Here is a 7,898-nt window from a genome sequence, read left to right as displayed (position 1 = left end):
CAAAAAACTGAAAAGGAAAACCAACCAAAAAAGCAAACTATACAGTGAAATTCTCATAATAATCTGTTGTTTTTCTCTGAATGAAAGGAATAGAGAGACAGATACACTAACTTCACCTCACACTTGTAGCAGATAGCAAAACTAGCTCAAAATTGAAGTAGCACTGCACAGCTTAAAGGTGAATTTTCAAAAGTTACATGTCAATTTGCAGCTGTCTAGAAGCTGCTGTAACAGATTTTTCCTTAATGGGAATAAAATTGAGGCATTCAAAAAACATTTTGAACTTTCAATTCTTTACAGGGAACCAGGAGAGAGATGCAAGAGCTCTGCAGTTTGAAAAGATGAGTGCACAGGCTTCTCTGCTAATCGGGAAAGGAAATACCAGCCAGACCTGGAAGCCAGGCTGAAAGCATCCCCCCACTACTTACAGAAAGATATTCCAGAATTCTGAAAAAAAGAAGGGAAAGACAAAGAAAGGGGGCAAAGCCCCCAACCTGGTTGGCTTCTCTTATAAAAAAGTTACATATAGATAATTGGGCAGTCACAAATTTGCCCTAAGCTTGTAAAACACACTTGAGTAGGTCCATATGATGATTAGGTAGAAACACAATGCTCAGCACCACAAGGCTCCAGTCCCACAGAGCTTGTGCCAACAGCAGGGATTGCACTAAGCCAGTATTAAAGCTAGGGCCAGGTTGAGCACGTGGAGGCTTAACAAGCTTTCATATACTGGTCATGTACTGGTAATCCACAGAAAGCATTAAAAATGTCAACAAAGGAGCGATATGTCCAAACCAGGCTGTGACAACAATAGTTCATTAAGATGCTAATCTTAAACTACATTTGTCCTGGATTTACTAATTTTTCAAGCAAATTGATCAGTGAGGTCTTTATTCCCTTGATAAGCCACAATGATTTTTGGATTGGTTTTTTTCACTCCCAATTTTTTCCTTTAAATTTTTTAAGATTATCTCAACTATTGGCTCCTGCTAGAAACATAACCAGTTTTGGGCAAACAAGCATATTAATCCAAGCTTGTCCTGTGGTTCCTAGATTTAGGCAGTGGTAGCCCTCTTGCTGCAACTGCATCCTGAGTCTTGCACCACATGCAATAAAATGGGTAACCAGGCACAAAATAATTAGCATTTCTCCAGTGGATAAGTCTAAAGAGTAAGGCAACCTAAACTGTCACCTTACGTATCTCGTATCTCGTGTGTCCTCACACAGCCATCAAGCTCCTTTTGCCACAGGCAATACATGTGCTCCAGTGGGGATGAAAGGTCTTTGGAGGGTATCAGATGGCATTGCCCCCTCTGCTTAAGCTCTGTGTGAAAATGAGATTAAATTTAAAACAAGGACCATCGTTATTTGGGCTAGAGACCATGGGACTAGCAACTTAGAAAACAGGAAGTAGAAGCTGCACTAAAGGCTCAAAAGCAGATCAAATTTATGAGTCCCCTTTTGATCCAGACTCAAGTTATCTGAGTGAAGAAGCAAGGTAGCACAGGAGTTGGCACTGTGACAGAGGAGGCTTCAGAATTCCTGTGCCTTTGAAATGTGATTATTTTGAGGTTGCTTTTGTGCAACCAGTACATCAAATGACCATAGAGCATACAGGTAAGAGCCTGGAGGGGGGGAACTCTGATGCCAATTATCCTAAAACAGTTTTTGCTGAGATGAGGCCATTTATCTGATCTCCCTGCTGGTTTGGTCTTTGTCCTGTCCACTGACGCTGCCAGTAGGGGTGTCAAAGATCTTCTGCTGTAAGCACTTGACTTGTTTGTAGGAATCTGATTAAAGTAGATCACCTCAGATAACAAGAGGAATTAATGCTGCAAATACATAGGAGAGGATTTTCAAGCTTATAAGCTACATAGAGGTCAGTACTTTTAAAGTCACGCAGCAGCCTCAGATCTCTGATTTTCGCAGAACTCGTCTTTACGTGTCCTTCTCCTTTATCCTGTTAGCCTTTACACTTAAGCACTTCCCTTTATTACTTCAGTTTCACCTGTAATCTTTTCATTTGCTCTGTCCACTACTAGGAAAGTACTGTACAGAGCTAATCCTGGGAGAAAAAAGAAACCAAAAGGGAACAGGAAAGAGCCCTTGTGGGCCTTGATCTGGACATGAAACCTAATAACAATGTACGTCTAGATTCCTCATCCTTCAGGTTTTTACAATATTTTTTAATGCATATTCTCATATGTCCCCCTGAAGTCTGATCCTCTCAGCCTTTACATCCTAGCACTCTATTTTTTCTGTCGTGTGTAACAACATTATATACTCAGGCTCAACATCTCAGCTGTGAACAACTGTACTCATATGTCTGCCAGTTTTTCCCAAAGCCTGGCTTGCTGTGTGCGTGCTGATGTCCCTGCTGAAGGACACACTCGGACCTTTAGTGCCTGTCAGCCAACCCCCTGCTGCCTTTGTTGGGCACCTTGGCGTTTTCAGCTCAGCTCTGCTGGGTAGGCCCCTGAACTGGGCTTTCTGGTTGGTGACATTATAATTTCTGACATGAGAAGTCACAGAGAGTTACTTTACAATCAGAACCTGCCCGCCAGCTCTCTGCTCAGTTTTACTGAGTCCTAACTTTAGGTCTTCCATTTGAAATACAAGTGCAGTAGGTATGAAGTACACCAGCTTGACCACACCAAGAACTAAACCTGGGATGTGACTACAGGAAAGCTGTGGGACATGACATTCCAGGATGTCCTAAATGCAGGTGGTGACACTGTGAGTGTGTCTGAATGAGACCTGTGTGCTCCAGAGGCTGCATCCCTCCAGAAGGGAACACGGAGGTGCCACCACTCACAGAACAGCACCAGCACAGCTTCAACCCTTCCTGGAGTGAGCCTGATCCACTGAAACACAGAGGCTCTGAGATTTTAGTAGTGCAAGGCAAATGTAATGCAGGCTGTTCATGTTAATTCCCATTTTTTGCTGCTTGGATAGGCACTCAGTGACAGCTTTCATGAGGCAGGAACCTGTCCATTGGAAAATGGATTATGACCACCAACTCTTGCACATAAACTACTGAGCAATCATCCAGTGGTCACTAGTGAGACACCACAGGTCTGTGCTGGTGACCTAGGGGTGAAATGACTTTCTTTGTCTGCCTGAATCCCTGAAGCATTCAGACCCTGATCAGGGGGGATGTTCTGATCTAAACCACCATTAATCTTCCTTAAGGTGAAAGGGTCAGAAGAACAAGCTATTCAATGTTAACTGGTTGGGTTTTTTTTAATGTCAGCAAAAAGGCTTTTTTATTCCCAATGCTGTCTTAAAACATACAGCAACACTTAAACATCCAAACTTTCACAGTCATTTTCTGAAAGTGATGTCAGCTTTTAGATAAATGACAAGGACCATACACAGTGTCAGCCCCCCACAGCTGTGTCCATAGCCATAACAACAATGCCACACAATGCTGTCCTTAAATCCCATAAAAGGAAGAAACAATGCCAGAGAATGAAGCCATAATGTATTGGAGCTGCTGACAATCAGTCTTTAACATGTGTTATCCATTTGACTGCAGGTGTAAATCAGCATTTCAATGTCAACTTGCTAATTTAAGCTGTATGGTCAAACACCCAGAAAAAGCACAAGTGCACTGCTAAAGTAGGTCAAAGTCACTACAAGTTAGGGAACACATAGGAAAGGTTCCCCATCAATAAACCATTTTGGGTTATGAGATATGTATTTCATGATAAAGTAATATTAGATTACATTAAACATTTAATGGGAGCTCAGACTACAGTGTCAGCACACCCAATACTCCTTTGCTGCTCAGTTGACTTTGGTGGTGAACGTGCTGCCAGTGTTTGTGGCTCAGGAATCAATCTGTGTGGCTCTACAGGGTGACACAAATTAACACGTGAATTATCTCCAGAGGGTACAAGTCTCATTTCCTCTGCCTTCACTTAACTATGCCACTACATGGATGTAAATTAATTTCCCCCTTTATTTCCCATGTTCAGAGAAATAAGGAAAATATCTGCTGCTATTTGTTGTACTTAAGTTCTCTGAAAATAGGGTACATGTAATTTTTCAATAGAAACCAAAGTCTGAAAGTATTTTTTTCATCCTCCTCCCTATTACTAGGAAAGCAGTTAAGAAACTGATGAACACAATATTGAGCTGTGTCAAATGGTTCTTCCTCTTTTTTTTTTGGCTGGACAACATTTTCTACACTTGTGGCAGCTCTTTCAGGACTATGGTGAAAAAAAGAAACTGAATGGCATTTTAGTGGGTTAGTGGAAGATTAGATCTGCCAAAGTATAAAATTACATTCAGAAATGTTGCATCTAAGGGAACTGTAGCCTTCCTGATGATAACCCAGGTGTGGAGCTTTTCTTTGGTCTCACTTTCTTTGAGAAAAATTTCAGAGCAAAAAGTAGAAGCTTCTGCTTATTCTCATGGACCACTACACTTCAAAATTATGCACTAAGCATTTTTTGACCCACTGCCCTGTGTGCTTTCTCATAAGTACACTGCAGGTAAACAGAAAGGCTGAAAAAGGCATGTGCAAAGAGAGCTGAGACCTCTGCACATTTGGTCACTGACAGTCTCACGACACCACTGTTCAGAGGAATCTCCTTCTACAGGAGGCCAGGTGGTATGTCAAAGATTAACTCAGATCTCCAGGCAGGTTTAGCAGAGATAGCAGGTGTGGAAGACCCTCTCCTCACTGCTCAGGGCTGACACTGCAGCAGACAAGCAGCTTGTGCAGCGCTGTGTGAGCCATGGCTGCTGGAGGCATCAGGAAAATGGTGGCATCACTTTCTGCATTCACTAGCTGGTGCTTGGATTTAAATCAAGTTCATTTTTATTTAGGAAGCATACAAGGATGGTTTGAGGAAAAATGGAGACCTTACCTTTAGGTCCTCTGCACAGAGATGTTTAATGCAGTGATGGATTTATTTGGTTGGAGCTGTTGAATCCCAGGCACACTGCACGTGTCCTGGAGCACAGTGATGCCTAAGCAGATTTAATCAGGGGTTAAGGAAAGGGCCTAGACAGAGCTTGCCTGTGTCCCTTGACCATTGCTCTTTCTCATCCATTTTTTTAAGGTCTCAGGGAGATGGAAAGCCAACCACAAGACAGAAGATGACAGCCACGGCACAAGACAGTGCAACAGCAATGATCACACAGCCTAACCTACATGTAGTTACATCCAAGTTTATTCACACAGGATGATGGTGAGAGTTTTTGAAGATTTAGGCATATTAAGTACATATTTTTTGCTTTATTCTCTTTTTAATTGCTGAGAAAATCTGCACTGCTATGGAAAGAGGCAAGGCAAATGAGGGGATGGACAAACTACTGTACCAGCTGCTCTCATATCTATAAATCCCAGGCAGCAATCCTGCAGGCTCTACCTTGTGAAGTGAGGGAGTTTTTCATTTGGTACTCCAGATAAAACTATACCTGCTGGTAAACTATTTTCACCAGCACTACATAGGCACTTGTTCATACTTGCTTTCCAAAGCTAATCTAATCAATGTGAATGGACTAAGTGAATGATCTCATGGGCCAGGCTTTGGGCTGTATTTACCTGCACACAGCTCAGAGAATACAGATTAAAATGCTGCTCTCAAACAAGCTTTATTTTTGTTATTTGCATTTCAGCACAATCTAAACTAACAGCTCCATCACAGAGGGTTTGAGCAGCACAGCAGTAACAGGAGCCACAAGAACGAGCCTCCCAGATTTCACACACGTGCCCAACCACCACTGGGCACTCACAATTACAGTGTTACCCCAGCTCCCCACAGAAATACCAGTACAGAGTAATTAGTGAGATAACACATGAAAAACCCCATGTAGTTCTTCAGCTGTGAATAAAACTACCACTGCCCAGGAGCCAGGATGTGACACCCTGTCACATCATCACTGTCATCATTGAATGACAGCATTCTGGGGCAACTTGAGCTCTCTTGATTTTTCCTCAGAAAATCCCTACTAGTAACTAATAATTGGTGGTGGAGACTGATGTCTATGAGAGAGATTTTCACATGTAACTGATGTCTGTGGGAGAGATTTCACAACCAGTTTAAGGCAGTTGAAGACCTTGATGCAGCCTAAGAGGTGAGAAAAACAGAAATGTCCCTTCTTACAGCACCATCTGCTCATGTTAGGTTAGGTATTACATAAACCTCTTTGTCTCATCTGTAAACTATGGGTATCAAAGAGGGCATGAGGTTTATTTTATAAACCATCAGGAACTGCAGGTTACGTGGTATAGGAACCTAAGTGTGAGGTTCTGTCAGTTGAAAATGCAGCCTGCAATACTGACATAAAAGGCAGATAAAAAGTGTGCTGGAAGAAGTTATCCTACCTCCCTAAGCAGCCCATCAGAGTGCTCTGCTGCAGTGATGAGATCACATGCTGCTCAGTTTTCCAGACAGTATATTCCCCCCAAACACAGCAGGACTGCCATGAATTAGGCTCCTGGACAAAAAGATTGTCTCTTCATGAATCTGTACTGCTACCACAGACTGAAGAAAGACAGGAGTGGAAAGACACAACAGGCCAAAAGTTTATACAGAACCATAGAATGGTTTGGGCTGGAAGGGATCTTAAAGATCTAGTTCTAATCTCCCTGCCACGGGCAGGAACATCTTTCACTAGACTGGGTTCAGAGCTTCATCCAGCCTGACTGTGGACAACAGGATTGGACAAAAAGTTTTGACAAACTTTTTTTTTTTTTCTTTTTTTTTCTAAACATGTCAGCTTTGCACAATATAATGAAGTGAATCCCTTGCTATTACAACATCAGCCTTCATGACAGAGGTACTTGTGGGCAATTTCAGCAGAGGGGAAGGTTCAGAAGGACACGGAGATCGCATGTGCATCACACAGTGGCAGTGCAGGCCTATGGCCACCAAACCTGTTCTGATACTAAAACCAATCTGTCTTCAACCAGTATCCACCCAGCTGTTTAACAGCCCTGAAATCCAGTGCCAATATCCAGTACACATCTGTCCTCAGATGCTAGGACAGCACTACTTTGATCACACAAATACAAACATAGAGCCTTCTACTTCAGCAGGGTGACTGAAAAGTGCTCCCTCCCCAGCAGAAAGAAATATGCACACCAGAAGTCACAGGGCTCTTCTCTCATTTGTCTTGTGCTGTGGTAGCAGCATGAATCAGATGCTGAAAGAGTCCAACGTGAAGCAGAATCTGATTTAAACAAATTGTATACACAACCACGTGGACCTTTTAAATAAAGGAAAATAATATTAAAATAATATTAAAATGTTAGTTTCCTTTCTCCCTTCCCCACTTCCCTTTCTCAGTTGACAGCCAACCAGCTGGTTAACTGCTCGGAAGGTGCACGCTCATTCCCACATCTAACCAGTGCTCCCCCTGGGGCACTGTGCAGCCAAATGCTTCACCACCTCTTTTTAATATTGAACCACAGCACACAGCCACTTCCTGAAGCTGGTGGCTGCACTCTGAGGGACAGCACCTGCAGGAGCTCAGCAGAAGCAATTGATTCACAGCAAAGCAAGATACAGTTGAGAGCTTCTTTCCACAGAACACAGCAGGAAAGGGGGGATGTTGCCTCCAGCCAGACAGAATGACCATGATGGATGCTGTCTTACTGTGATGTGGTTTCTGTTGAGTGTGTAACCATGCTTTACTCTGGTTTTACTCCTCTGATTAACACCCCATATAGAGCATAAAAGGAAAGATAAATTATAGAGATTATAAGAGGAAAGATAAATACATGACAATATCTGTCAGAATTTTAACCCAAACCAAATTTCCAAGCAGTCTTTTCCAAACAGCTATGAAGTGTACAGATTTTTCTTAATCAAACAATGAAAAAGCATCCCAGTTCAACAACCTTCTTAGCAAAGCCAGATGGTAAAAAGATGATAAAGCAG

At 42.4% G+C, this 7,898-nt stretch overlaps 1 long non-coding RNA gene across 1 annotated transcript in view; it reads left to right on the top strand.

The window, feature by feature from the left end:
- The window catches only part of LOC135280169 (uncharacterized), a 28,372-nt gene that overhangs the window by 12,353 nt on the left and 8,121 nt on the right, over positions 1 to 7,898 (top strand). The window contains exons 4-6 of the long non-coding RNA XR_010347222.1: positions 301 to 1,617; positions 2,043 to 2,144; positions 4,490 to 5,201. This is a non-coding gene — a long non-coding RNA (uncharacterized LOC135280169). The remainder of the gene's footprint in view (positions 1 to 300; positions 1,618 to 2,042; positions 2,145 to 4,489; positions 5,202 to 7,898) is intronic.

This window comes from Passer domesticus, chromosome 1 (assembly GCF_036417665.1).
Source record: "Passer domesticus isolate bPasDom1 chromosome 1, bPasDom1.hap1, whole genome shotgun sequence".
Lineage (NCBI taxonomy): Eukaryota > Metazoa > Chordata > Aves > Passeriformes > Passeridae > Passer > Passer domesticus.
This window is presented reverse-complemented; position numbering and strand designations above follow the sequence as displayed.